Source organism: Rhinoderma darwinii, chromosome 1 (assembly GCF_050947455.1).
Source record: "Rhinoderma darwinii isolate aRhiDar2 chromosome 1, aRhiDar2.hap1, whole genome shotgun sequence".
Lineage (NCBI taxonomy): Eukaryota > Metazoa > Chordata > Amphibia > Anura > Rhinodermatidae > Rhinoderma > Rhinoderma darwinii.
In genome coordinates this window covers 254,284,115-254,308,820 of record NC_134687.1, presented here as the reverse complement: position 1 = coordinate 254,308,820, position 24,706 = coordinate 254,284,115, and the positions used below count along the sequence as shown (strand labels likewise).

The window sequence follows — 24,706 nt, the reverse complement described above, 5'->3', positions numbered from 1 at the left end:
CAGTGTGGGAGACTGTCTGGGAATCCGGGGTGCGGTTGACTTTTTATTATGTCGTTTAGATTTTGTTTCACAATAGATTAAATAGGACTATGGATTAAAGCATTTAACGTCAATGGCCATTCTAAGCTTAATGTTCCTCCTCTCGTCAGATCGCAGAAGTTACACAGCTTAAGGCCTCGCTAGTACCAGTGTGGGAGACTGTCTGGGAATCCGTGGTGCGGTTGCCTTTTTATTATGTCGTTTAGATTTTGTTTCACAATCGATTAAAAAGGACTATGGATTACAGCATTTAATGTCAATGGCCATTGTAAGCTGAATGTGCCTGCTCTCGTCCGATCGCGGAAGTTACACAGCTTAAGGCCCTGCTAGTACCAGTGTGGGAGACTGTCTGGGAATCCGTGGTGCGGTTGACTTTTTATTATGTCGTTTAGATTTTGTTTCACAATAGATTAAATAGGACTATGGATTAAAACATTTAACGTCAATGGCCATTCTAAACTGAATGTACCTGCTCTCGTCAGAACGCAGAAGTTACATAGCTTAAGGCCTCGCTAGTACCAGTGTGGGAGACTGTCTGGGAATCCGTGGTGCGGTTGACTTTTTATTATGTTGTTTAGATTTTGTTTCACAATAGATTAAATAGGACTATGGATTAAGGCTTTTAATGTCAATGGCCATTCTAAGCTGAATGTGCCTGCTCTCGTCAGATCGCAGAAGTTACACAGCTTAAGGCCTCGCTAGTACCAGTGTGGGAGACTGTCTGGGAATCCGTGGTGCGGTTGACTTTTTATTATGTCGTTTAGATTTTGTTTCACAATCGATTAAAAAGGACTATGGATTAAAGCATTTAATGTCAATGGCCATTCGAAGCTGAATGTGCCTGCTCTCGTTAGATCGCAGAAGTTACACAGCTTAACGCCTCGCTAGTACCAGTGTGGGAGACTGTCTGGGAATCCGGGGTGCGGTTGACTTTTTATTATGTTGTTTAGATTTTGTTTCACGATAGATTAAATAGGACTATGGATTAAAGCATTTAACGTCAATGGCCATTCTAAGCTTAATGTGCCTCCTCTCGTCAGATCGCAGAAGTTACACAGCTTAAGGCCTCGCTAGTACCAGTGTGGGAGACTGTCTGGGAATCCGTGGTGCGGTTGAATTTTTATTATGTCGTTTAGATTTTGTTTCACAATCGATTAAAAAGGACTATGGATTAAAGCATTTAATGTCAATGGCCATTCTAAGCTGAATGTCCCTGCTCTCGTCAGATCGCAGAAGTTACACAGCTTAAGGTCTCGCTAGTACCAGTGTGGGAGACTGTCTGGGAATCCGTGGTGCGGTTGACATTTTATTATGTCGTTTAGATTTTGTTTCACAATCGATTAAAAAGGACTATGGATTAAAGCATTTAATGTCAATGGCCATTCTAAGCTGAATGTGCCTGCCCTCGTCAGATCGCAGAAGTTACACAGCTTAAGGCCTCGCTAGTACCAGTGTGGGAGACTGTCTGGGAATCCGTGGTGCGGTTGACTTTTTATTATGTCGTTTAGATTTTGTTTCACAATCGATTAAAAAGGACTTTGGATTAAAGCATTTAATGTCAATGGCCATTCTAAGCTGAATGTGCCTGCTCTCGTCAGATCGCAGAAGTTACACAGCTTAAGGCCTCGCTAGTACCAGTGTGGGAGGCTGTCTGGGAATCCGTGGTGCGGTTGACTTTTTATTATGTCGTTTAGATTTTGTTTCACAATAGATTAAATAGGACTATGGATTAAAGCATTTAACGTCGATAGCCATTCTAAGCTGAATGTTCCTGCTCTCGTCCGAACGCAGAAGTTACACAGCTTAAGGCCTCGCTAGTACCAGTGTGGGAGACTGTCTGGGAATCCGTGGTGCGGTTGAATTTTTATTATGTCGTTTAGATTTTGTTTCACAATCGATTAAAAAGGACTATGGATTAAAGCCTTTAATGTCAATGGCCATTCTAAGCTGAATGTCCCTGCTCTCGTCAGATTGCAGAAGTTACACAGCTTAAGGCCTCGCTAGTACCAGTGTGGGAGACAGTCTGGGAATCCGTGGTGCGGTTGACTTTTTATTATGTTGTTTCGATTTTGTTTCACAATATATTAAATAGGACTATGGATTAAGGCTTTTAATGTCAATGGCCATTCTAAGCTGAATGTGCCTGCTCTCGTCAGATCGCAGAAGTTACACAGCTTAAGGCCTCGCTAGTACCAGTGTGGGAGACTGTCTGGGAATACGTGGTGCGGTTGACTTTTTATTATGTCGTTTAGATTTTGTTTCACAATAGATTAAATAGGACTATGGATTAAAGCATTTAACGTCAATGGCCATTCTAAGCTGAATGTGCCTGCTCTCGTCAGATCGCAGAAGTTGCACAGCTTAAGGCCTCGCTAGTACCAGTGTGGGAGACTGTCTGGGAATACGTGGAGCGGTTGAATTTTTATTATGTCGTTTCGATTTTGTTTCACAATCGATTAAAAAGGACTATGGATTAAAGCATTTAATGTCAATGGCCATTCTAAGCTGAATGTCCCTTCTCTCGTCAGATCGCAGAAGTTACACAGCTTAAGGCCTCGCTAGTACCAGTGTGGGAGACTGTCTGGGAATCCGTGGTGCGGTTGACTTTTTATTATGTCGTTTAGATTTTGTTTCACAATCGATTAAAAAGGACTATGGATTAAAGCATTTAATGTCAATGGCCATTCTAAGCTGAATGTGCCTGCTCTCGTCAGATCGCAGAAGTTACACAGCTTAAGGCCTCGCTAGTACCAGTGTGGGAGACTGTCTGGGAATCCGTGGTGCAGTTGCCTTTTTATTATGTCGTTTAGATTTTGTTTCACAATAGATTAAATAGGACTATGGATTAAAGCATTTAACGTCAATAGCCATTCTAAGCTGTATGTTCCTGCTCTCGTCCGAACGCAGAAGTTACACAGCTTAAGGCCTCGCTAGTACCAGTGTGGGAGACTGTCTGGGAATTCGTGGTGCGGTTGAATTTTTATTATGTCGTTTAGATTTTGTTTCACAATCGATTAAAAAGGACTATGGATTAAAGCATTTAATGTCAATGGCCATTCTAAGCTGAATGTGCCTGCTCTCGTCAGATCGCAGAAGTTACACAGCTTAAGGCCTCGCTAGTACCAGTGTGGGAGACTGTCTGGGAATCCGTGGTGCAGTTGACTTTTTATTATGTCATTTAGATTTTGTTTCACAATAGATTAAATAGGACTATGGATTAAAGCATTTAACGTCAATAACCATTCTAAGCTGAATGTGCCTGCTCTCGTCCGAACGCAGAAGTTACACAGCTTAAGGCCTTGCTAGTACCAGTGTGGGAGACTGTCTGGGAATCCGTGGTGCACTTGAATTTTTATTATGTCGTTTAGATTTTGTTTCACAATCGATTAAAAAGGACTATGGATTAAAGCCTTTAATGTCAATGGCCATTCTAAGCTGAATGTCCCTGCTCTCGTCAGATTGCAGAAGTTACACAGCTTAAGGCCTCACTAGTACCAGTGTGGGAGACTGTCTGGGAATCCGTGGTGCGGTTGACTTTTTATTACGTTGTTTAGATTTTGTTTCACAATAGATTAAATAGGACTATGGATTAAGGCTTTTAATGTCAATGGCCATTCTAAGCTGAATGTGCCTGCTCTCGTCAGATCGCAGAAGTTACACAGCTTAAGGCCTCGCTAGTACCAGTGTGGGAGACTGTCTGGGAATCCGTGGTGCGGTTGACTTTTTATTATGTCGTTTAGATTTTGTTTCACAATAGATTAAATAGGACTATGGATTAAAGCATTTAACGTCAATGGCCATTCTAAGCTGAATGTGCCTGCTCTCGTCAGATCGCAGAAGTTGCACAGCTTAAGGCCTCGCTAGTACCAGTGTGGGAGACTGTCTGGGAATCCGTGGAGCGGTTGAATTTTTATTATGTCGTTTCGATTTTGTTTCACAATCGATTAAAAAAGACTATGGATTAAAGCATTTAATGTCAATGGCCATTCTAAGCTGAATGTCCCTGCTCTCGTCAGATCGCAGAAGTTACACAGCTTAAGGCCTCGCTAGTACCAGAGTGGGAGACTGTCTGGGAATCCGTGGTGCGGTTGCCTTTTTATTATGTCGTTTAGATTTTGTTTCACAATCGATTAAAAAGGACTATGGATTACAGCATTTAATGTCAATGGCCATTGTAAGCTGAATGTGCCTGCTCTCGTCCGATCGCAGAAGTTACACAGCTTAAGGCCCTGCTAGTACCAGTGTGGGAGACTGTCTGGGAATCCGTGGTGCGGTTGACTTTTTATTATGTCGTTTAGATTTTGTTTCACAATCGATTAAATAGGACTATGGATTAAAACATTTAACGTCAATGGCCATTCTAAGCTGAATGTGCCTGCTCTCGTCAGAACGCAGAAGTTACATAGCTTAAGGCCTCGCTAGTACCAGTGTGGGAGACTGTCTGGGAATCCGTGGTGCGGTTGACTTTATATTATGTTGTTTAGATTTTGTTTCACAATAGATTAAATAGGACTATGGATTAAGGCTTTTAACGTCAATGGCCATTCTAAGCTGAATGTGCCTGCTCTCGTCAGATCGCAGAAGTTACACAGCTTAAGGCCTCGCTAGTACCAGTGTGGGAGACTGTCTGGGAATCCGTGGTGCGGTTGACTTTTTATTATGTCGTTTAGATTTTGTTTCACAATCGATTAAAAAGGACTATGGATTAAAGCATTTAATGTCAATGGCCATTCGAAGCTGAATGTGCCTGCTCTCGTTAGATCGCAGAAGTTACACAGCTTAACGCCTCGCTATTACCAGTGTGGGAGACTGTCTGGGAATCCAGGGTGCGGTTGACTTTTTATTATGTCGTTTAGATTTTGTTTCACAATAGATTAAATAGGACTATGGATTAAAGCATTTAACGTCAATGGCCATTCTAAGCTGAATGTGCCTGCTCTCGTCAGATCGCAGAAGTTACACAGCTTAAACCCTCGCTAGTACCAGTGTGGGAGACTGTCTGGGAATCCGTGGTGCGGTTGACTTTTTATTATGTCGTTTAGATTTTGTTTCACAATAGATTAAATAGGACTATGGATTAAAGCATTTAACGTCAATAGCCATTCTAAGCTGAATGTGCCTGCTCTCGTCAGAACGCAGAAGTTACACAGCTTAAGGCCTCGCTAGTACCAGTGTGGGAGACTGTCTGGGAATGCGTGGTGCGGTTGAATTTTTATTATGTCGTTTAGATTTTGTTTCACAATCGATTAAAAAGGACTATGGATTAAAGCCTTTAATGTCAATGGCCATTCTAGGCTGAATGTCCCTGCTCTCGTCAGATCGCAGAAGTTACACAGCTTAAGGCCTCGCTAGTACCAGTGTAGAAGACTGTCTGGGAATCCGTGGTGCGGTTGACTTTTTATTATGTTGTTTAGATTTTGTTTCACAATAGATTAAATAGGACTATGGATTAAGGCTTTTAATGTCAATGGCCATTCTAAGCTGAATGTGCCTGCTCTCGTCAGATCGCAGAAGTTACACAGCTTAAGGCCTCGCTAGTACCAGTGTGGGAGACTGTCTGGGAATTCGTGGTGCGGTTGACTTTTTATTATGTCGTTTAGATTTTGTTTCACAATCGATTAAAAAGGACTATGGATTAAAGCATTTAATGTCAATGGCCATTCTAAGCTGAATGTGCCTTCTCTCGTTAGATCGCAGAAGTTACACAGCTTAACGCCTCGCTAGTACCAGTGTGGGAGACTGTCTGGGAATCCGTGGTGCGGTTGAATTTTTATTATGTCGTTTAGATTTTGTTTCACAATCGATTGAAAAGGACTATGGATTAAAGCATTTAATGTCAATGGCCATTCTAAGCTGAATGTCCCTGCTCTCGTCAGATCGCAGAAGTTACATAGCTTAAGGTCTCGCTAGTACCAGTGTGGGAGACTGTCTGGGAATCCGTGGTGCGGTTGACTTTTTATTAAGTAGTTTAGATTTTGTTTCACAATCGATTAAAAAGGACTATGGATTAAAGCATTTACTGTCAATGGCCATTCTAAGCTGAATGTGCCTGCCCTCGTCAGATCGCAGAAGTTACATAGCTTAAGGCCTCGCTAGTACCAGTGTGGGAGACTGTCTGGGAATCCGTGGTGCGGTTGACTTTTTATTATGTCGTTTAGATTTTGTTTCACAATCGATTAAAAAGGACTATGGATTAAAGCATTTAATGTCAATGGCCATTCTAAGCTGAATGTGCCTGCTCTCGTCAGATCGCAGAAGTTACACAGCTTAAGGCCTCGCTAGTACCAGTGTGGGAGACTGTCTGGGAATCCGTGGTGCGGTTGACTTTTTATTATGTCGTTTAGATTTTGTTTCACAATAGATTAAATAGGACTATGGATTAAAGCATTTAACGTCAATAGCCATTCTAAGCTGAATGTGCCTGCTCTCGTCCGAACGCAGAAGTTACACAGCTTAAGGCCTCACTAGTACCAGTGTGGGAGACTGTCTGGGAATCCGTGGTGCGGTTGAATTTTTATTATGTCGTTTAGATTTTGTTTCACAATCGATTAAAAAGGACTATGGATTAAAGCCTTTAATGTCAATGGCCATTCTAAGCTGAATGTACCTGCTCTCGTCAGATCGCAGAAGTTGCACAGCTTAAGGCCTCGCTAATACCAGTGTGGGAGACTGTCTGGGAATACGTGGAGCGGTTGAATTTTTATTATGTCGTTTCGATTTTGTTTCACAATCGATTAAAAAGGACTATGGATTAAAGCATTTAATGTCAATGGCCATTCTAAGCTGAATGTCCCTGCTCTCGTCAGATCGCAGAAGTTACACAGCTTAAGGCCTCGCTAGTACCAGTGTGGGAGACTGTCTGGGAAGCCGTGGTGCGGTTGACTTTTTATTATGTCGTTTAGATTTTGTTTCACAATCGATTAAAAAGGACTATGGATTAAAGCATTTAATGTCAATGGCCATTCTAAGCTGAATGTGCCTGCTCTCGTCAGATCGCAGAAGTTACACAGCTTAAGGCCTCGCTAGTACCAGTGTGGGAGACTGTCTGGGAGTCCGTGGTGCGGTTTCCTTTTTATTATGTCGTTTAGATTTTGTTTCACAATAGATTAAATAGGACTATGGATTAAAGCATTTAACGTCAATAGCCATTCTAAGCTGAATGTGCCTGCTCTCGGCCGAACGCAGAAGTTACACAGCTTAAGGCCTTGCTAGTACCAGTGTGGGAGACTGTCTGGGAATCCGTGGTGCGGTTGACTTTTTATTACGTTGTTTAGATTTTGTTTCACAATAGATTAAATAGGACTATGGATTAAAGCTTTTAATGTCAATGGCCATTCTAAGCTGAATGTGCCTGCTCTCGTCAGATCGCAGAAGTTACACAGCTTAAGGCCTCGCTAGTACCAGTGTGGGAGACTGTCTGGGAATCCGTGGTGCGGTTGACTTTTTATTATGTCGTTTAGATTTTGTTTCACAATAGATTAAATAGGACTATGGATTAAAGCATTTAACGTCAATGGCCATTCCAAGCTGAATGTGCCTGCTCTCGTCAGATCGCAGAAGTTGCACAGCTTAAGGCCTCGCTAGTACCAGTGTGGGAGACTGTCTGGGAATCCGTGGAGCGGTTGAATTTTTATTATGTCGTTTCGATTTTGTTTCACAATCGATTAAAAAGGACTATGGATTAAAGCATTTAATGTCAATGGCCATTCTAAGCTGAATGTCCCTGCTCTCGTCAGATCGCAGAAGTTACACAGCTTAAGGCCTCGCTAGTACCAGTGTGGGAGACTGTCTGGGAATCCGTGGTGCGGTTGACTTTTTATTATGTCGTTTAGATTTTGTTTCACAATCGATTAAAAAGGACTATGGATTACAGCATTTAATGTCAATGGCCATTGTAAGCTGAATGTGCCTGCTCTCGTCCGATCGCAGAAGTTACACAGCTTAAGGCCCTGCTAGTACCAGTGTGGGAGACTGTCTGGGAATCCGTGGTGCGGTTGACTTTTTATTATGTCGTTTAGATTTTGTTTCACAATAGATTAAATAGGACTATGGATTAAAACATTTAACGTCAATGGCCATTCTAAGCTGAATGTGCCTGCTCTCGTCAGAACGCAGAAGTTACATAGCTTAAGGCCTCGCTAGTACCAGTGTGGGAGACTGTCTGGGAATCCCTGGTGCGGTTGACTTTTTATTATGTTGTTTAGATTTTGTTTCACAATAGATTAAATAGGACTATGGATTAAGGCTTTTAATGTCAATGGCCATTCTAAGCTGAATGTGCCTGCTCTCGTCAGATCGCAGAAGTTACACAGCTTAAGGCCTCGCTAGTACCAGTGTGGGAGACTGTCTGGGAATCCGTGGTGCCGTTGACTTTTTATTATGTCGTTTAGATTTTGTTTCACAATCGATTAAAAAGGACTATGGATTAAAGCATTTAATGTCAATGGCCATTCGAAGCTGAATGTGCCTGCTCTCGTTAGATCGCAGAAGTTACACAGCTTAACGCCTCGCTAGTACCAGTGTGGGAGACTGTCTGGGAATCCAGGGTGCGGTTGACTTTTTATTATGTCGTTTAGATTTTGTTTCACAATAGATTAAATAGGACTATGGATTAAAGCATTTAACGTCAATGGCCATTCTAAGCTGAATGTGCCTGCTCTCGTCAGATCGCAGAAGTTACAGTTACACAGCTTAATCCCTCGCTAGTACCAGTGTGGGAGACTGTCTGGGAATCCGTGGTGCGGTTGACTTTTTATTATGTCGTTTAGATTTTGTTTCACAATAGATTAAATAGGACTATGGATTAAAGCATTTAACGTCAATAGCCATTCTAAGCTGAATGTGCCTGCTCTCGTCAGAACGCAGAAGTTACACAGCTTAAGGCCTCGCTAGTACCAGTGTGGGAGACTGTCTGGGAATGCGTGGTGCGGTTGAATTTTTATTATGTCGTTTAGATTTTGTTTCACAATCGATTAAAAAGGACTATGGATTAAAGCCTTTAATGTCAATGGTTATTCTAGGCTGAATGTCCCTGCTCTCGTCAGATCGCAGAAGTTACACAGCTTAAGGCCTCGCTAGTACCAGTGTGGGAAACTGTCTGGGAATCCGTGGTGCGGTTGACTTTTTATTATGTTGTTTAGATTTTGTTTCACAATAGATTAAATAGGACTATGGATTAAGGCTTTTAATGTCAATGGCCATTCTAAACTGAATGTGCCTGCTCTCGTCAGATCGCAGAAGTTACACAGCTTAAGGCCTCGCTAGTACCAGTGTGGGAGACTGTCTGGGAATTCGTGGTGCGGTTGACTTATTATTATGTCGTTTAGATTTTGTTTCACAATCGATTAAAAAGGACTATGGATTAAAGCATTTAATGTCAATGGCCATTCTAAGCTGAATGTGCCTTCTCTCGTTAGATCGCAGAAGTTACACAGCTTAACGCCTCGCTAGTACCAGTGTGGTAGACTGTCTGGGAATCCGTGGTGCGGTTGACTTTTTATTATGTCGTTTAGATTTTGTTTCACAATAGATTAAATAGGACTATGGATTAAAGAATTTAACGTCAATGGCCATTCTAAGCTGAATGTGCCTGCTCTCGTCAGATCGCAGAAGTTACACAGCTTAAGGCCTCGCTAGTACCAGTGTGGGAGACTGTCTGGGAATCCGTGGTGCGGTTGAATTTTTATTATGTCGTTTAGATTTTGTTTCACAATCGATTAAAAATGACTATGGATTAAAGCATTTAATGTCAATGGCCATTCTAAGCTGAATGTCCCTGCTCTCGTCAGATCGCAGAAGTTACACAGCTTAAGGCCTCGCTAGTACCGGTGTGGGAGACTGTCTGGGAATCCGTGGTGCGGTTGACCTTTTATTATGTCGTTTAGATTTTGTTTCACAATCGATTAAATAGGACTATGGATTAAGGCTTTTAATGTCAATGGCCATTCTAAGCTGAATGTGCCTCCTCTCGTCAGATCGCAGAAGTTACACAGCTTAAGGCCTCGCTAGTACCAGTGTGGGAGACTGTCTGGGAATTCGTGGTGCGGTTGACTTTTTATTATGTCGTTTAGATTTTGTTTCACAATAGATTAAAAAGGACTATGGATTAAAGCATTTAATGTCAATGGCCATTCTTAGCTGAATGTGCCTTCTCTCGTTAGATCGGAGAAGTTACACAGCTTAACGCCTCGCTAGTACCAGTGTGGGAGACTGTCTGGGAATCCGTGGTGCGGTTGCCTTTTTATTATGTCGTTTAGATTTTGTTTCACAATAGATTAAATAGGACTATGGATTAAAGCATTTAATGTCAATGGCCATTCTAAGCTGAATGTCCCTTCTCTCGTCAGATCGCAGAAGTTACACAGCTTAAGGCCTCGCTAGTACCAGTGTGGGAGACTGTCGGGGAATCCGTGGTGCGGTTGACTTTTTATTATGTCGTTTAGATTTTGTTTCACAATCGATTAAAAAGGACTATGGATTAAAGCATTTAATGTCAATGGCCATTCTAAGCTGAATGTGCCTGCTCTCGTCAGATCGCAGAAGTTACACAGCTTAAGGCCTCGCTAGTACCAGTGTGGGAGACTGTCTGGGAATCCGTGGTGCGGTTGCCTTTTTATTATGTCGTTTAGATTTTGTTTCACAATCGATTAAAAAGGACTATGGATTAAAGCATTTAATGTCAATGGCCATTCTAAGCTGAATGTGCCTGCTCTCATCAGATCGCAGAAGTTACACAGCTTAAGGCCTCACTAGTACCAGTGTGGGAGACTGTCTGGGAATCCGTGGTGCGGTTGACTTTTTATTATGTCGTTTAGATTTTGTTTCACAATCGATTAAAAAGGACTATGGATTAAAGCAGTTAATGTCAATGGCAATTCTAAGCTGAATGTGCCTGCTCTCGGCAGATCGCAGAAGTTACACAGCTTAAGGCCTCGCTAGTACCAGTGTGGGAGACTGTCTGGGAATCCGTGGTGCGGTTGACTTTTTATTATGTCGTTTAGATTTTGTTTCACAATAGATTAAATAGGACTATGGATTAAAGCATTTAACGTCAATGGCCATTCTAAGCTGAATGTGCCTGCTCTCGTCAGAACGCAGAAGTTACACAGCTTAAGGCCTCGCTAGTACCAGTTTGGGAGACTGTCTGGGAATCCGTGGTGCGGTTGAATTTTTATTATGTCGTTTAGATTTTGTTTCACAATAGATTAAAAAGGACTATGGATTAAAGCATTTAATGTCAATGGCCATTCTAAGCTGAATGTCCCTGCTCTCGTCAGATCGCAGAAGTTACACAGCTTAAGGCCTCGCTAGTACCAGTGTGGGAGACTGTCTGGGAGACTGTCTGGGAATCCGTGGTGCGGTTGACTATTTATTATGTTGTTTAGATTTTGTTTCACAATAGATTAAATAGGACTATGGATTAAGGCTTTTAATGTCAATGGCCATTCTAAGCGAAATGTGCCTGCTCTCGTCAGATCGCAGAAGTTACACAGTTAAGGCCTCGCTAGTACCAGTGTGGGAGACTGTCTGGGAATCCGTGGTGCGGTTGACTTTTTATTATGTCGTTTAGATTTTGTTTCACAATCGATTAAAAAGGACTATGGATTAAAGCATTTAATGTCAATGGCCATTCTAAGCTGAATGTGCCTGCTCTCGTTAGATCGCAGAAGTTACACAGCTTAACGCCTCACTAGTACCAGTGTGGGAGACTGTCTGGGAATCCGTGGTGCGGTTGACTTTTATTATGTCGTTTAGATTTTGTTTCACAATAGATTAAATAGGACTATGGATTAAAGCGTTTAACGTCAATGGCCATTCTAAGCTGAATGTGCCTGCTCTCGTCAGATCGCAGAAGTTACACAGCTTAAGGCCTCGCTAGTACCAGTGTGGGAGACTGTCTGGGAATCCGTGGTGCGGTTGAATTTTTATTATGTCGTTTAGATTTTGTTTCACAATCGATTAAAAAGGACTATGGATTAATGCATTTAATGTCAATGGCCATTCTAAGCTGAATGTCCCTGCTCTCGTCAGATCGCAGAAGTTACACAGCTTAAGGCCTCGCTAGTACCAGTGTGGGAGACTGTCTGGGAATCCGTGGTGCGGTTGACTTTTTATTATGTCGTTTAGATTTTGTTTCACAATCGATTAAAAAGGACTATGGATTAAAGCATTTAATGTCAATGGCCATTCTAAGCTGAATGTGTCTGCTCTCGTCAGATCGCAGAAGTTACACAGCTTAAGGCCTCGCTAGTACAAGTGTGGGAGACTGTCTGGGAATCCGTGGTGTGGTTGACTTTTTATTATGTTGTTTAGATTTTGTTTCACAATAGATTAAATAGGACTATGGATTAAGGGTTTTAATGTCAATGGCCATTCTAAGCTGAACGTGCCTGCTCTCGTCAGATCGCAGAAGTTACACAGCTTGAGGCCTCGCTAGTACCAGTGTGGGAGACTGTCTGTGAATCCGTGGTGCGGTTGACTTTTTATTATGTCGTTTAGATTTTGTTTCACAATAGATTAAATAGGACTATGGATTAAAGCATTTATCGTCAATGGCCATTCTAAGCTGAATGTGCCTGCTCTCGTCAGATCGCTGAAGTTACACAGCTTAAGGCCTCGCTAGTACCAGTGTGGGAGACTGTCTGGGAATCCGTGGTGTGGTTGAATTTTTATTATGTCGTTTAGATTTTGTTTCACAATCGATAAAAAAGGACTATGGATTAAAGCATTTAATGTCAATGGCCATTCTAAGCTGAATGTCCCTGCTCTCGTCAGATCGCAGAAGTTACACAGCTTAAGGCCTCGCTAGTACCAGTGTGGGAGACTGTCTGGGAATCCGTGGTGCGGTTGACTTTTTATTATGTTGTTTAGATTTTGTTTCACAATAGATTAAATAGGACTATGGATTAAGGCTTTTTATGTCAATGGCCATTCTAAGCTGAATGTGCCTGATCTCGTCAGATTGCAGAAGTTACAAAGCTTAAGGCCTTGCTAGTACCAGTGTGGGAGACTGTCTGGGAATCCTTGGTGCGGTTGACTTTTTATTATGTCGTTTAGATTTTGTTTCACAATCGATTAAAAAGGACTATGGATTAAAGCATTTAATGTCAATGGCCATTCTAAGCTGAATGTGCCTGCTCTCGTCAGATCGCAGAAGTTACTCAGCTTAACGCCTTGCTAGTACCAGTGTGGGAGACAGTCTGGGAATCCGTGGTGCGGTGGAATTTTTATTATGTCGTTTAGATTTTGTTTCACAATCGATTAAAAAGGACTATGGATTAACCCCTTCCCGCTCCTTGACGTACTATTACGTCATGGCAGCTGTATCGTTCGCGCTCCATGACGTAATAGTACGTCACGGGAGTAACGGCCGTTTCGGCCGTCCTCCCGACACATACAGGAGCTGTGACGCTGCTGTCTTGTTCAGCAGCTGTCACAGCTCCTACAGCGGGGACCGATCGCTGTGTCCCCGCTGATTAACCCCTTAAAAGCCGCGTTCTATAGAGATCGCGGCTTTTTAGGGGTTAAGCTGCCATCGCCGGCCTGCTACGCGATAGCGGCCGGCGATGGTGACTATGGCAACCGGACACCAAACAATGGCGTCCGGCGATGCCATAGACGGAAGCCTAGTGGGTCCTGACAACGTCAGGACCCACTATGCTTGCTGTCAGTGAGTAGCTGACAGTTCTAATACACTGCACTACGCATGTAGTGCAGTGTATTAGAATAGCGATCAGGGCCTCCTGCCCTCATGTCCCCTAGTGGGACAAAGTAATAAAGTAAAAAAAAAGTTAAAAAAAGTTGTGTAAAAATAAGAAAATAAAAGATTTAAAAGTATTAAAAGTAAAAATCCCCCTTTTTCCCTTATCAGTCCTTTATTATTAATAAAAATATATAAACAAACAAATAAACTATACATAATTGGTATCACCGCGTCCGTAACGGCCTGAACTACAAAATTATTTCATTATTTATCCCGCACGGTGAACGCCGTAAAAAAAAAAAATAATAAACCGAACCACAATCACAATTCTTTGGTCACTTCACCTCCCAAAAAATGGAATAAAAAGAGATCAAAAAGTCGCATGTACCTAAAAATGGTACTGATCGAAACTACAGTTCGTTACGCAAAAAATAAGTCCTCGCACGGCTTTATTGATTGAAAAATAAAAACGTTATGGCTCTTAGAATAAGGTAACACAAAAAGTGAATGATTGTTTACAAAACGTATTTTATTGTGCAAACGCCATAAGACATAAAAAACTATAAACATCTGGTATCGCCGTAATCGTATCGCCCTGCAGAATAAAGTGAATATGTCATTTATAGCGCACGGTGAACGCTGTAAAAAAAAACGAAAAAAAAAACAATCGTACAATTGCTGTTTTTTAGTCACCACGCCACCTAAAAATAGAATAAAAACTGATCAAAAAGCCGCATGCACCCCAAGAAAACTACAATGGATTCCTCAAGGGGTCTAGTTTCCAAATTGGGGTCACTTTTGGGGGGTTCCCAATGTTTTGGCACCACAAGACCTCTTCAAACCGGACATGGTGCCTAATAAAAAAGATGCTTCAAAATCCACTAGGTGCTCCTTTGCTTCGGAGGCCGATGCTTCAGCCCATTACCGCACGAGGGCCACATGTGGGATATTTCTCAAAACTGCAGAATCTGGGCAATAAGTATTAAGTTGCGTTTCTCTGATAAATCATTTTGTGTTATAAAAAAAATGGTATAAAGAGGATTTTCTTACCAAAAAAAAAATGTAAATTTCACCTCTACTTTGCTCTAAATTCCTGTGAAACACCTAAAGGGTTCATAAACTTTCTAAATGCTGTTGTGGATACTTTGAGGGGTCTAGTTTCTAAAATGGGGTGTTTGATAGGGGTTTCTAATATATGGGCCCCTCAAAGCAACTTCAGAACTGAACTGGAACCTAAAAAAATAAATAAATGAGGCAATACTTCGCTTCTTACATTATACTGATAATGAGCCGTGCCCACCCCGAGATGACCCCAGTTTTGACCGTTTGTATAAACGGAGACCCCTATTAGACCGTTCCAGTGCCCGGTTTTCCCAAGCATACACCCCTGAGAAGTGTATTTCTATTGATGAGTCCCTGGTACATTTTAAAGGGAGGGTTCAATTCCGCGAGTACCTGCCGGGTAAGAGGGCAAGGTATGGCGTGAAGATGTATAAGCTGTGAGAGTGCATCAGGGTATACCTACAGGTTTAGGATATATGAAGGAAAGGCCACCCCCAAACCAGACTGCATCCTGGACTACAATAGGTACATGGGAGGGATGGACTTGTAAGATCAAGCCCTGAAGCCCTACAGCGCCATGCGGTGTGGTATAAGAAGCTGGCCGGGCACATCATACAGATGGCATTGTACAATGCGTACATGCTACGTCGATGTGCAGGCCAGACGGGAACTTTCCTGGAATTTCAAGAGGTGATTATCAAGAACCTAATCTTTAGGGACCAAGAAGGGGGGGGGCACCCAGTACTTCTGGAAGCGAGCCCACACGCATCGTACCAGGGCAACACTTTCCAGGAGAAGTTCCCCAAACTGGCAAGAAGGGAAAAAGTCAAAAGAGGTGCAAAGTCTGCTATAAGAGGGGGATAAGGGATGACACAATATATCAATGTGACACGTGTCCCGAATAACCAGAGCTCTGTATGAAAGTGTTTTAAAATTTATCATACATCCCTTGGTTTATAATTTACCCCAATTTTACTTACCCTGATGCACTCCACACAGCTTATCCCCCCTCGTCTTTCCCCTCTGATCCCTGCTGTGTGTCCAGGCAGCTGATAACAGCCACATGTAGGGTATTGCCATACCCGGGAGAACCCACATTACAGTTTATGGGGTGTAGGTCTCCGGTCAAAATGCTCACTACACATGTAGATGAATGCCTTAAGGGTGTAGTTTTTAAAACGGGGTCACTTCTTGGGGGTTTCAACTGTTCTGGTACCTCAGGGGCTTCTTCATACATGACTTCGCACTAGAAAATCCCCAGTAGGCCAAATGGTGGTCCTTTCCTTCTGAGCCCTCCCATGGGCCCAAATGGCAGTTTATCACAACAAATGGGGTATTGCGGCCCTCAGAACAAATTGCGCAACAGAATGGGGTATTTTGTTTCTTGTGAAAATAAGAAATTTTCAGCCAAAACTACATATTATTTGAAAAAAATAATTTTGTTTTCATTCCCAGCCCAATTCAAATAAGTTCTGTGAAAAAACTATGGGGTCAAAATGGTCACAACACCCATAAATGAAGTCCTTGAGGGGTGTAGTTTCCAAAATGGGGTCATTTGTGGTTGGTTTCTATTGCTTTGATACCTCTGGGGCTCTGCAAATGCGACATGGCACCCGAAAACCAATCCAGCAAAATCTGGACTCCAAAGAACACACAGCGCTCCTTTCCTTCTGAGCCCTCCCATGGGCCCAAACGGCAGTTTATCACCACAAATGGGGTATTGCCGCACTCAGGACAAATTGGGCAACAGAATGGAGTATTTTATTTCTTGTGAAAATAAGAATTTTTGAGCTAAAATGACATATTATTGGAAAAAATATATATTTTTTTAATTCCCAGCCCAATTCAAATTAGTTCTGTGAAGAAACTATGGAGTCTAAATGGTCACATTACCCATAAATGAATTCCTTGAGGGGTGTAGTTTCCAAAATGGGGTCACTTCTGGTGGGTTTCCATTGCTTTGATACCTCTGGGGCTCTGCAAATGCGACATGGCACCCGAAAACCAAACCAGCAAAATCTGTACTCCAAAGAACACACAGCGCTCCTTCCCTTCTGAGGCCTCCCATGGGCCCAAACGGCAGTTTATTGCCACAAATGGGGTATTGATGCACTCAGGAGAAATTGGGCAACAAAATTGAGTATTTTGTTCCCTGTGAAAATAAGAAATTTTGGTAAAAAATTACATCTTATTGGAAAAAATGTCATTTTTTTAATGTCACAGCCCAATTGAAATAGATGCTGTGAAAAAACTGTGTGGTCAAAATGCTAACAACAACCATAAATGAATTCCTTGAGGGGTGTAGTTTCCAAAATGGGGTCACTTTTGGTGGGTTTCCATTGCTTTGATACCTCTGAGGCTCTGCAAATGCGACATGGCACCCGAAAACCAATCCAACAAAATCTGGACTCCAACAAACATATAGCGCTCCTTTCCTTCTGAGCCCTCCCATGGGCCCAAACGGCAGTTTATCACCACAAATGGGGTATTGCCACACTAAGGACAAATTGGGCAACAAAATGGGGTATTTTGTTCCTTGTGAAAATAAGAAATTTTGATCACAAATGACATTTTATTGGAAAAAATGACATTTTTTTCATTTCAGAGCCCAATTCAAATACGTGCTGTGAAAAAACTGTGCGGTCAAAATGGTAACAACAACCCTAAATGAATTCCTTGAGGGGTGTAGTTTCCAAAATGGGGTCACTATTGGGGGATTCCTACTGTTTTGACACCTCAACACCTCTTCAAACCTGGCATGCTGCCTAAAATATATTCTAATAAAAAAGGGGCCTCAAAATGCACTAGGTGCTTCTTTGCTTCTAGGGCTTGTGTTTTAGTCCACGAGCGCAGTAGGGCCACATGTGGGACATTTCTAAAAACTGCAGAATCTGGAGAATACATATTTAGTAGTGTTTCTCTGGTAAAACCTTCTGTGTTACAGAAAAAAAAAATGAATAAAATTGAAATTCAGCAAGAAAAATGAAATTTGCAAATTTCACCTCCACTTTGCTTTAATTCCTGTGAAATGCCTGAAGGGTTAAAAAACTTTCTAACTGCTGTTTTGAATACTTTGAGGGGTCTAGTTTTTAAAATGGGGTGTTTTATCAGGGTTTCTAATACATAGGCCCCACAAAGCCACTTCAGAACTCAAGAGGTACCTTAAAAAAAAGGCTTTTGAAATTTTCTTAAAAATATGAGAAATTGCTGTTTATGTTCTAAGCCTTGTAACGTCCAAGAAAAATAAAAAAATGTTCAAAAAACGATGCCAATCTAAAGTAGACATATGGGAAATGTGAACTAGTAACTATTTTGGGTGGTATAACCGTCTGTTTTACAAGCAGATGCATTTAAATTCAGAAAAATGCAATTTTTTCAAAATTTTCTCTACATTTTGCAATTTTTCACCAATAAACACTGAATATATCGACCAAATTTTACCACGAACATGAAGCCCAATGTGTCACGAGAAAACAATCTCAGAATCGCTTGGGTAGGTTTAAGCATTCCGACGTTATTACCACATAAAGTGAAATATGTCAGATTTGAAAAATGGGCTCTGAGCCTTAAGGCCAAAACTAGGCTGCGTCCTTAAGGGGTTAAAGCATTTAATGTCAATGGCCATTCTAAGCTGAATGTCCCTGCTCTCGTCAGATCTCAGAAGTAACACAGCTTAAGGCCTCACTAGTACCAGTGTGGGAGACTGTCTGGGAATCCGTGGTGCGGTTGCCTTTTTATTATGTCGTTTAGATTTTGTTTCACAATAGATTAAATAGGACTATGGATTAAAGCATTTAACGTCAATGGCCATTCTAAGCTGAATGTGCCTGCTCTCGTCAGATCGCAGAAGTTACACAGCTTAAGGCTTCGCTAGTACCAGTGTGGGAGACTGTCTGGGAATCCGTGGTGCGGTTGAATTTTTATTATGTCGTTTAGATTTTGTTTCACAATCGATTAAAAAGGACTATGGATTAAAGCATTTAATGTCAAAGGCCATTCTAAGCTGAATGTCCCTGCTCTCGTCAGATCGCAGAAGTTACACAGCTTAAGGCCTCGCTAGTACCAGTGTGGGAGACTGTCTGGGAATCCGTGGTGCGGTTGACTTTTTATTATGTCGTTTAGATTTTGTTTCACAATCGATTAAAAAGGACTATGGATTAAAGCATTTAATGTCAATGGCCATTCTAAGCTGAATGTGCCTGCTCTTGTCAGATCGCAGAAGTTACACAGCTTAAGGCCTCGCTAGTACCAGTGTGGGAGACTGTCTGGGAATCCGTGGTGCGGTTGAATTTTTATTATGTCGTTTAGATTTTGTTTCACAATAGATTAAATAGGACTATGGATTAAAGCATTTAACGTCAATGGCCATTCCAAGCTCAATGTGCCTGCTCTCGTCAGAACGCAGAAGTTACACAGCTTAAGGCCTCGCTAGTACCAGTGTGGGAGACTGTCTGGGAGTCCGTGGTGCGGTTGAATTTTTATTATGTCGTTTAGATTTTGTTTCACAATAGATTAAATAGGACTATCGATTAAAGCATTTAACGTCAATGGCCATTCTAAGCTGAATGTGCCTGCTCTCGTCAGATCGCAGAAGTTACACAGCTAAAGGCCTCGCTAGTACCAGTGTGGGAGACTGTCTGGGAATCCGTGTTGCGGTTGAATTTTTATTATGTCGTTTAGATTTTGTTTCACAATCGATTAAAAAGGACTATGGATTAAAGCATTTACTGTCAATGGCCATTCTAAGCTGAATGTGCCTACTCTCGTCAGAACGCAGAAGTTACACAGCTTAAGGCCTCGCTAGTACCAGTGTGGGAGACTGTCTGGGAATCCGTGGTGCGGTTGAATTTTTATTATGTCGTTTAGATTTTGTTTCACAATCGATTAAAAAGGACTATGGATTAAAGCATTTAATGTCAATGGCCATTCTAAGCTGAATGTCCCTGCTCTCGTCAGATCGCAGAAGTTACACAGCTTAAGGCCTCGCTAGTACCAGTGTGGGAGACTGTCTGGGAATCCGTGGTGCGGTTGACTTTTTATTTTGTCGTTTAGATTTTGTTTCACAATCGATTAAAAAGGACTATGGATTAAAGCATTTAATGTCAATGGCCATTCTAAGCTGAATGTGCCTGCTCTCGTCAGATCGCAGAAGTTACGCAGCTTAAGGCCTCGCTAGTACCAGTGTGGGAGACTGTCTGGGAATCCATGGTGCGGTTGACTTTTTATTATGTCGTTTAGATTTTGTTTCACAATCGATTAAAAAGGACTATGGATTAAAGCATTTAAGTTCAATGGCCATTCTAAGCTGAATGTGCCTGCTCTCGTCAGATCGCAGAAGTTACACAGCTTAAGGCCTCGCTAGTACCAGTGTGGGAGACTGTCTGGGAATCCGTGGTGCGGTTGACTTTTTATTATGTCGTTTAGATTTTGTTTCACAATAGATTAAATAGGACTATGGATTAAAGCATTTAACGTCAATGGCCATTCTAAGCTGAATGTGCCTGCTCTCGTCAGAACGCAGAAGTTACACAGCTTAAGGCCTCGCTAGTACCAGTGTGGGAGACTGTCTGGGAATCCGTGGTGCGGTTGAATTTTTATTATGTCGTTTAGATTTTGTTTCACAATCGATTAAAAAGGACTATGGATTAAAGCATTTAATGTCAATGGCCATTCTAAACTGAATGTCCCTGCTCTCGTCAGATCGCAGAAGTTACACAGCTTAAGGCCTCGCTAGTACCAGTGTGGGAGACTGTCTGGGAATCCGTGGTGCGGTTGACTTTTTATTATGTTGTTTAGATTTTGTTTCAAAATAGATTAAATAGGACTATGGATTAAGGCTTTTAATGTCAATGGCCATTCTAAGCTGAATGTTCCTGCTCTCGTCAGATCGCAGAAGTTACACAGCTTAAGGCCTCGCTAGTACCAGTGTGGGAGACTGTCTGGGAATCCGTGGTGCGGTTGACTTTTTATTATGTCGTTTAGATTTTGTTTCACAATCGATTAAAAAGGACTATGGATTAAAGCATTTAATGTCAATGGCCATTCTAAGCTGAATGTGCCTGCTCTCGTCAGATCGCAGAAGTTACACAGCTTAAGGCCTCGCTAGTACCAGTGTGGGAGACTGTCTGGGAATCCATGGTGCGGTTGACTTTTTATTATGTTGTTTAGATTTTGTTTCACAATCGATTAAAAAGGACTATGGATTAAGGCTTTTAATGTCAATGGCCATTCTAAGCTGAATGTGCCTGCTCTCGTCAGATCGCAGAAGTTACACAGCTTAAGGCCTCGCTAGTACCAGTGTGGGAGACTGTCTGGGAATTCGTGGTGCAGTTGACTTTTTATTATGTCGTTTAGATTTTGTTTCACAATCGATTAAAAAGGACTATGGATTAAAGCATTTAATGTGAATGGCCATTCTAAGCTGAATGTACCTTCTCTCGTTAGATCGCAGAAGTTACACAGCTTAACGCCTCGCTAGTACCAGTGTGGGAGACTGTCTTGGAATCCATGGTGCGGTTGACTTTTTATTATGTCGTTTAGATTTTGTTTCACAATAGATTAAATAGGACTATGGATTAAAGCATTTACTGTCAATGGCCATTCTAAGCTGAATGTGCCTGCTCTCGTCAGAACGCAGAAGTTACACAGCATAAGGCCTTGCTAGTACCAGTGTGTGAGACTGTCTGGGAATCCGTGGTGCGGTTGAATTGTTATTATGTCGTTTAGATTTTGTTTCACAATCGATTAAAAAGGACTATGGATTAAAACATTTACTGTGAATGGCCATTCTAAGCTGAATGTCCCTGCTCTCGTCAGATCGCTAGAAGTTACACAGCTTAAGGCCTCGCTAGTACCAGTGTGGGAGACTGTCTGGGAATCCGTGGTGCGGTTGACTTTTTATTATGTTGTTTAGATTTTGTTTCACAATAGATTAAATAGGACTATGGATTAAGGCTTTTAATGTCAATGGCCATTCTAAACTGAATGTGCCTGCTCTCGTCAAATCGCAGAAGTCACACAGCTTAAGGCCTTCGCTAGTACTAGTGTGGGAGACTGTCTGGGAATCCGTGGTGCGGTTGACTTTTTATTATGTCGTTTAGATTTTGTTTCACAATCGATTAAAAAGGACTATGGATTAAAGCATTTAATGTCAATGGCCATTCTAAGCTGAATGTGCCTGCTCTCGTCAGATCGCAGAAGTTACACAGCTTAAGGCCTCGCTAGTACCAGTGTGGGAGACTGTCTGGGAATCCATGGTGCGGTTGACTTTTTATTATGTTGTTTAGATTTTGTTTCACAATCGATTAAAAAGGACTATGGATTAAGGCTTTTAATGTCAATGGCCATTCTAAGCTGAATGTGCCTGCTCTCGTCAGATCGCAGAAGTTACACAGCTTAAGGCCTTGCTAGTACCAGTGTGGGAGACTGTCTGGGAATTCGTGGTGCAGTTGACTTTTTATTATGTCGTTTAGATTTTGTTTCACAATCGATTAAAAAGGACTATGGATTAAAGCATTTAATGTCAATGGCCATTCTAAGCTGAATGTGCCTTCTCTCGTTAGATCGCAGAAGTTACGCAGCTTAACGCCTCGCTAGTACCAGTGTGGGAGACTGTCTGGGAATCCGTGGTGCGGTTGACTTTTTATTATGTCTTTTAGATTTTGTTTCACAATCGATTAAAAATGACTATGGATTAAAGCATTTAATGTCAATGGCCATTCTAAGCTGAATGTCCCTGCTCTCGTCAGATCGCAGAAGTTACACAGCTTAAGGCCTCGCTAGTACCAGTGTGGGAGACTGTCGGGGAATCCGTGGTGCTGTTGACCTTTTATTATGTCGTTTAGATTTTGTTTCACAATCGATTAAATAGGACTATGGATTAAGGCTTTTAATGTCAATGGCCATTCTAAGCTGAATGTGCCTGCTCTCGTCAGATCGCAGAAGTTACACAGCTTAAGGCCTCGCTAGTACCAGTGTGGGAGACTGTCTGGGAATTCGTGGTGCGGTTGACTTTTTATTATGTCGTTTAGATTTTGTTTCACAATCGATTAAAAAGGACTATGGATTAAAGCTTTTAATGTCAATGGCCATTCTAAGCTGAATGTGCCTTCTCTCGTTAGATCGCAGAAGTTACACAGCTTAACGCCTCGCTAGTACCAGTGTGGGAGACTGTCTGGGAATCCGTGGTGCGGTTGACTTTTTATTATGTCGTTTAGATTTTGTTTCACAATAGATTAAATAGGACTATGGATTAAAGCATTTAATGTCAATGGCCATTCTAAGCTGAATGTCCCTGCTCTCGTCAGATCGCGGAAGTTACACAGCTTAAGGCCTCGCTAGTACCAGTGTGGGAGACTGTCTGGGAATCCGTGGTGCGGTTGACTTTTTATTATGTCGTTTAGATTTTGTTTCACAATCGATTAAAAAGGACTATGGATTAAAGCCTTTAATGTCAATGGCCATTCTAAGCTGAATGTGCCTGCTCTCGTCAGATCGCAGAAGTTACACAGCTTAAGGCCTCGCTAGTACCAGTGTGGGAGACTGTCTGGGAATCCGTGGTGCGGTTGACTTTTTATTATGTCGTTTAGATTTTGTTTCACAATAGATTAAATAGGACTATGGATTAAAGCATTTAACGTCAATGGCCATTCTAAGCTGAATGTGCCTGCTCTTGTCAGATCGCAGAAGTTACACAGCTTAAGGCCTCGCTAGTACCAGTGTGGGAGACTGTCTGGGAATCCGTGGTGCGGTTTTACTTTTTATTATGTTGTTTAGATTTTGTTTCACAATAGATTAAATAGGACTATGGATTAAGGCTTTTAATGTCAATGGCCATTCTAAGCTGAATGTGCCTGCTCTCGTCAGATTGCAGAAGTTACAAAGCTTAAGGCCTTGCTAGTACCAGTGTGGGAGACTGTCTGGGAATCCTTGGTGCGGTTGACTTTTTATTATGTCGTTTCGATTTTGTTTCACAATCGATTAAAAAGGACTATGGATTAAAGCATTTAATGTCAATGGCCATTCTAAGCTGAATGTCCCTGCTCTCGTCAGATTGCAGAAGTTACACAGCTTAAGGCCTCGCTAGTACCAGTGTGGGAGACTGTCTGGGAATCCGTGGTGCGGTTGATTTTTTATTATGTCGTTTAGATTTTCTTTCACAATCGATTAAAAAGGACTATGGATTAAAGCATTGAATGTTATTGGCCATTCTAAGCTGAATGTGCCTGCTCTCGTCAGATCGCAGAAGTTACACAGCTTAAGGCCTCGCTAGTACCAGTGTGGGAGACTGTCTGGGAATCCGTGGTGCGGTTGACTTTTTATTATGTCGTTTAGATTTTGTTTCACAATCGATTAAAAAGGACTATGGATTAAAGCATTTAATGTCAATGGCCATTCTAAGCTGAATGTGCCTGCTCTCGTCAGATCTCAGAAGTTACACAGCTTAAGGCCTCGCTAGTACCAGTGTGGGAGACTGTCTGGGAATCCGTGGTGCGGTTGACTTTTTATTATGTCGTTTAGATTTTGTTTCACAATAGATTAAATAGGACTATGGATTAAAGCATTTAACGTCAATGGCCATTCTAAGCTGAATGTGCCTGCTCTCGTCAGATCGCAGAAGTTACACAGCTTAAGGCCTCGCTAGTACCAGTGTGGGAGACTGTCTGGGAATCCGTGGTGCGGTTGAATTTTTATTATGTCGTTTAGATTTTGTTTCACAATCGATTAAAAAGGACTATGGATTAAAGCATTTAATGTCAATGGCCATTCTAAGCTGAATGTCCCTGCTCTCGTCAGATCGCAGAAGTTACACAGCTTAAGGCCTCGCTAGTACCAGTGTGGGAGACTGTCTGGGAATCCGTGGTTCGGTTGACTTTTTATTATGTCGTTTAGATTTTGTTTCAC

The 24,706-nt window shown here is 41.9% G+C and overlaps 81 pseudogenes; all 81 read left to right on the top strand.

Annotated features, from left to right (window-relative positions):
* The first annotated feature begins 294 nt into the window (after positions 1-294).
* LOC142698074 (5S ribosomal RNA) lies at positions 295-413 on the top strand (annotated as a pseudogene).
* Positions 414-480: 67 nt separating this feature from the next.
* On the top strand, positions 481-599 carry LOC142736063 (5S ribosomal RNA; annotated as a pseudogene).
* Positions 600-666: 67 nt separating this feature from the next.
* On the top strand, positions 667-785 carry LOC142708711 (5S ribosomal RNA; annotated as a pseudogene).
* Positions 786-1,224: 439 nt separating this feature from the next.
* LOC142738330 (5S ribosomal RNA) lies at positions 1,225-1,343 on the top strand (annotated as a pseudogene).
* Positions 1,344-1,410: 67 nt separating this feature from the next.
* Positions 1,411-1,529, top strand: LOC142737003 (5S ribosomal RNA; annotated as a pseudogene).
* A 67-nt stretch (positions 1,530-1,596) lies between these two features.
* On the top strand, positions 1,597-1,715 carry LOC142735730 (5S ribosomal RNA; annotated as a pseudogene).
* Positions 1,716-1,782: 67 nt separating this feature from the next.
* On the top strand, positions 1,783-1,901 carry LOC142736879 (5S ribosomal RNA; annotated as a pseudogene).
* Positions 1,902-1,968: 67 nt separating this feature from the next.
* On the top strand, positions 1,969-2,087 carry LOC142690329 (5S ribosomal RNA; annotated as a pseudogene).
* A 67-nt stretch (positions 2,088-2,154) lies between these two features.
* LOC142735703 (5S ribosomal RNA) lies at positions 2,155-2,273 on the top strand (annotated as a pseudogene).
* Positions 2,274-2,340: 67 nt separating this feature from the next.
* LOC142707043 (5S ribosomal RNA) lies at positions 2,341-2,459 on the top strand (annotated as a pseudogene).
* A 67-nt stretch (positions 2,460-2,526) lies between these two features.
* LOC142686510 (5S ribosomal RNA) lies at positions 2,527-2,645 on the top strand (annotated as a pseudogene).
* Positions 2,646-2,712: 67 nt separating this feature from the next.
* Positions 2,713-2,831, top strand: LOC142735800 (5S ribosomal RNA; annotated as a pseudogene).
* Positions 2,832-2,898: 67 nt separating this feature from the next.
* On the top strand, positions 2,899-3,017 carry LOC142735950 (5S ribosomal RNA; annotated as a pseudogene).
* Positions 3,018-3,084: 67 nt separating this feature from the next.
* On the top strand, positions 3,085-3,203 carry LOC142715959 (5S ribosomal RNA; annotated as a pseudogene).
* A 253-nt stretch (positions 3,204-3,456) lies between these two features.
* On the top strand, positions 3,457-3,575 carry LOC142666028 (5S ribosomal RNA; annotated as a pseudogene).
* Positions 3,576-3,642: 67 nt separating this feature from the next.
* LOC142708590 (5S ribosomal RNA) lies at positions 3,643-3,761 on the top strand (annotated as a pseudogene).
* Positions 3,762-4,014: 253 nt separating this feature from the next.
* On the top strand, positions 4,015-4,133 carry LOC142735796 (5S ribosomal RNA; annotated as a pseudogene).
* A 67-nt stretch (positions 4,134-4,200) lies between these two features.
* LOC142683331 (5S ribosomal RNA) lies at positions 4,201-4,319 on the top strand (annotated as a pseudogene).
* A 67-nt stretch (positions 4,320-4,386) lies between these two features.
* LOC142729279 (5S ribosomal RNA) lies at positions 4,387-4,505 on the top strand (annotated as a pseudogene).
* Positions 4,506-4,572: 67 nt separating this feature from the next.
* LOC142708477 (5S ribosomal RNA) lies at positions 4,573-4,691 on the top strand (annotated as a pseudogene).
* Positions 4,692-4,944: 253 nt separating this feature from the next.
* Positions 4,945-5,063, top strand: LOC142699310 (5S ribosomal RNA; annotated as a pseudogene).
* A 67-nt stretch (positions 5,064-5,130) lies between these two features.
* On the top strand, positions 5,131-5,249 carry LOC142736714 (5S ribosomal RNA; annotated as a pseudogene).
* Positions 5,250-5,316: 67 nt separating this feature from the next.
* On the top strand, positions 5,317-5,435 carry LOC142737747 (5S ribosomal RNA; annotated as a pseudogene).
* Positions 5,436-5,502: 67 nt separating this feature from the next.
* On the top strand, positions 5,503-5,621 carry LOC142736535 (5S ribosomal RNA; annotated as a pseudogene).
* Positions 5,622-5,874: 253 nt separating this feature from the next.
* LOC142679828 (5S ribosomal RNA) lies at positions 5,875-5,993 on the top strand (annotated as a pseudogene).
* A 67-nt stretch (positions 5,994-6,060) lies between these two features.
* LOC142673693 (5S ribosomal RNA) lies at positions 6,061-6,179 on the top strand (annotated as a pseudogene).
* A 67-nt stretch (positions 6,180-6,246) lies between these two features.
* LOC142708387 (5S ribosomal RNA) lies at positions 6,247-6,365 on the top strand (annotated as a pseudogene).
* A 67-nt stretch (positions 6,366-6,432) lies between these two features.
* Positions 6,433-6,551, top strand: LOC142736125 (5S ribosomal RNA; annotated as a pseudogene).
* Positions 6,552-6,804: 253 nt separating this feature from the next.
* On the top strand, positions 6,805-6,923 carry LOC142724543 (5S ribosomal RNA; annotated as a pseudogene).
* A 67-nt stretch (positions 6,924-6,990) lies between these two features.
* On the top strand, positions 6,991-7,109 carry LOC142679353 (5S ribosomal RNA; annotated as a pseudogene).
* Positions 7,110-7,176: 67 nt separating this feature from the next.
* On the top strand, positions 7,177-7,295 carry LOC142738404 (5S ribosomal RNA; annotated as a pseudogene).
* A 67-nt stretch (positions 7,296-7,362) lies between these two features.
* Positions 7,363-7,481, top strand: LOC142708265 (5S ribosomal RNA; annotated as a pseudogene).
* A 253-nt stretch (positions 7,482-7,734) lies between these two features.
* LOC142727580 (5S ribosomal RNA) lies at positions 7,735-7,853 on the top strand (annotated as a pseudogene).
* Positions 7,854-7,920: 67 nt separating this feature from the next.
* LOC142683320 (5S ribosomal RNA) lies at positions 7,921-8,039 on the top strand (annotated as a pseudogene).
* Positions 8,040-8,106: 67 nt separating this feature from the next.
* Positions 8,107-8,225, top strand: LOC142666747 (5S ribosomal RNA; annotated as a pseudogene).
* A 67-nt stretch (positions 8,226-8,292) lies between these two features.
* Positions 8,293-8,411, top strand: LOC142681860 (5S ribosomal RNA; annotated as a pseudogene).
* A 445-nt stretch (positions 8,412-8,856) lies between these two features.
* Positions 8,857-8,975, top strand: LOC142736713 (5S ribosomal RNA; annotated as a pseudogene).
* Positions 8,976-9,042: 67 nt separating this feature from the next.
* Positions 9,043-9,161, top strand: LOC142684252 (5S ribosomal RNA; annotated as a pseudogene).
* A 67-nt stretch (positions 9,162-9,228) lies between these two features.
* On the top strand, positions 9,229-9,347 carry LOC142735885 (5S ribosomal RNA; annotated as a pseudogene).
* Positions 9,348-9,600: 253 nt separating this feature from the next.
* On the top strand, positions 9,601-9,719 carry LOC142736630 (5S ribosomal RNA; annotated as a pseudogene).
* Positions 9,720-9,786: 67 nt separating this feature from the next.
* LOC142725085 (5S ribosomal RNA) lies at positions 9,787-9,905 on the top strand (annotated as a pseudogene).
* Positions 9,906-9,972: 67 nt separating this feature from the next.
* Positions 9,973-10,091, top strand: LOC142675245 (5S ribosomal RNA; annotated as a pseudogene).
* A 253-nt stretch (positions 10,092-10,344) lies between these two features.
* LOC142707497 (5S ribosomal RNA) lies at positions 10,345-10,463 on the top strand (annotated as a pseudogene).
* A 67-nt stretch (positions 10,464-10,530) lies between these two features.
* LOC142735658 (5S ribosomal RNA) lies at positions 10,531-10,649 on the top strand (annotated as a pseudogene).
* A 67-nt stretch (positions 10,650-10,716) lies between these two features.
* LOC142736900 (5S ribosomal RNA) lies at positions 10,717-10,835 on the top strand (annotated as a pseudogene).
* Positions 10,836-10,902: 67 nt separating this feature from the next.
* LOC142676707 (5S ribosomal RNA) lies at positions 10,903-11,021 on the top strand (annotated as a pseudogene).
* A 67-nt stretch (positions 11,022-11,088) lies between these two features.
* Positions 11,089-11,207, top strand: LOC142736284 (5S ribosomal RNA; annotated as a pseudogene).
* A 450-nt stretch (positions 11,208-11,657) lies between these two features.
* LOC142689172 (5S ribosomal RNA) lies at positions 11,658-11,776 on the top strand (annotated as a pseudogene).
* A 66-nt stretch (positions 11,777-11,842) lies between these two features.
* LOC142736628 (5S ribosomal RNA) lies at positions 11,843-11,961 on the top strand (annotated as a pseudogene).
* Positions 11,962-12,028: 67 nt separating this feature from the next.
* On the top strand, positions 12,029-12,147 carry LOC142727569 (5S ribosomal RNA; annotated as a pseudogene).
* A 67-nt stretch (positions 12,148-12,214) lies between these two features.
* LOC142693235 (5S ribosomal RNA) lies at positions 12,215-12,333 on the top strand (annotated as a pseudogene).
* Positions 12,334-12,400: 67 nt separating this feature from the next.
* On the top strand, positions 12,401-12,519 carry LOC142738228 (5S ribosomal RNA; annotated as a pseudogene).
* Positions 12,520-12,586: 67 nt separating this feature from the next.
* On the top strand, positions 12,587-12,705 carry LOC142694552 (5S ribosomal RNA; annotated as a pseudogene).
* A 67-nt stretch (positions 12,706-12,772) lies between these two features.
* On the top strand, positions 12,773-12,891 carry LOC142727558 (5S ribosomal RNA; annotated as a pseudogene).
* A 5,525-nt stretch (positions 12,892-18,416) lies between these two features.
* On the top strand, positions 18,417-18,535 carry LOC142707857 (5S ribosomal RNA; annotated as a pseudogene).
* A 67-nt stretch (positions 18,536-18,602) lies between these two features.
* On the top strand, positions 18,603-18,721 carry LOC142667153 (5S ribosomal RNA; annotated as a pseudogene).
* A 67-nt stretch (positions 18,722-18,788) lies between these two features.
* Positions 18,789-18,907, top strand: LOC142738243 (5S ribosomal RNA; annotated as a pseudogene).
* A 67-nt stretch (positions 18,908-18,974) lies between these two features.
* On the top strand, positions 18,975-19,093 carry LOC142684732 (5S ribosomal RNA; annotated as a pseudogene).
* Positions 19,094-19,160: 67 nt separating this feature from the next.
* On the top strand, positions 19,161-19,279 carry LOC142707890 (5S ribosomal RNA; annotated as a pseudogene).
* A 67-nt stretch (positions 19,280-19,346) lies between these two features.
* LOC142710383 (5S ribosomal RNA) lies at positions 19,347-19,465 on the top strand (annotated as a pseudogene).
* A 67-nt stretch (positions 19,466-19,532) lies between these two features.
* On the top strand, positions 19,533-19,651 carry LOC142684754 (5S ribosomal RNA; annotated as a pseudogene).
* A 67-nt stretch (positions 19,652-19,718) lies between these two features.
* On the top strand, positions 19,719-19,837 carry LOC142727547 (5S ribosomal RNA; annotated as a pseudogene).
* A 67-nt stretch (positions 19,838-19,904) lies between these two features.
* LOC142735697 (5S ribosomal RNA) lies at positions 19,905-20,023 on the top strand (annotated as a pseudogene).
* A 67-nt stretch (positions 20,024-20,090) lies between these two features.
* On the top strand, positions 20,091-20,209 carry LOC142735696 (5S ribosomal RNA; annotated as a pseudogene).
* A 67-nt stretch (positions 20,210-20,276) lies between these two features.
* Positions 20,277-20,395, top strand: LOC142735332 (5S ribosomal RNA; annotated as a pseudogene).
* A 67-nt stretch (positions 20,396-20,462) lies between these two features.
* Positions 20,463-20,581, top strand: LOC142737720 (5S ribosomal RNA; annotated as a pseudogene).
* Positions 20,582-20,648: 67 nt separating this feature from the next.
* On the top strand, positions 20,649-20,767 carry LOC142715743 (5S ribosomal RNA; annotated as a pseudogene).
* A 67-nt stretch (positions 20,768-20,834) lies between these two features.
* On the top strand, positions 20,835-20,953 carry LOC142737308 (5S ribosomal RNA; annotated as a pseudogene).
* A 67-nt stretch (positions 20,954-21,020) lies between these two features.
* Positions 21,021-21,139, top strand: LOC142737186 (5S ribosomal RNA; annotated as a pseudogene).
* An 813-nt stretch (positions 21,140-21,952) lies between these two features.
* On the top strand, positions 21,953-22,071 carry LOC142737307 (5S ribosomal RNA; annotated as a pseudogene).
* Positions 22,072-22,138: 67 nt separating this feature from the next.
* Positions 22,139-22,257, top strand: LOC142729774 (5S ribosomal RNA; annotated as a pseudogene).
* A 253-nt stretch (positions 22,258-22,510) lies between these two features.
* On the top strand, positions 22,511-22,629 carry LOC142736911 (5S ribosomal RNA; annotated as a pseudogene).
* A 67-nt stretch (positions 22,630-22,696) lies between these two features.
* Positions 22,697-22,815, top strand: LOC142736524 (5S ribosomal RNA; annotated as a pseudogene).
* Positions 22,816-23,068: 253 nt separating this feature from the next.
* Positions 23,069-23,187, top strand: LOC142736158 (5S ribosomal RNA; annotated as a pseudogene).
* Positions 23,188-23,254: 67 nt separating this feature from the next.
* On the top strand, positions 23,255-23,373 carry LOC142708144 (5S ribosomal RNA; annotated as a pseudogene).
* A 254-nt stretch (positions 23,374-23,627) lies between these two features.
* Positions 23,628-23,746, top strand: LOC142706672 (5S ribosomal RNA; annotated as a pseudogene).
* A 67-nt stretch (positions 23,747-23,813) lies between these two features.
* Positions 23,814-23,932, top strand: LOC142676218 (5S ribosomal RNA; annotated as a pseudogene).
* A 67-nt stretch (positions 23,933-23,999) lies between these two features.
* LOC142737883 (5S ribosomal RNA) lies at positions 24,000-24,118 on the top strand (annotated as a pseudogene).
* Positions 24,119-24,185: 67 nt separating this feature from the next.
* Positions 24,186-24,304, top strand: LOC142736809 (5S ribosomal RNA; annotated as a pseudogene).
* Positions 24,305-24,371: 67 nt separating this feature from the next.
* Positions 24,372-24,490, top strand: LOC142736627 (5S ribosomal RNA; annotated as a pseudogene).
* A 67-nt stretch (positions 24,491-24,557) lies between these two features.
* LOC142668124 (5S ribosomal RNA) lies at positions 24,558-24,676 on the top strand (annotated as a pseudogene).
* The last annotated feature ends 30 nt before the right edge of the window (positions 24,677-24,706 follow it).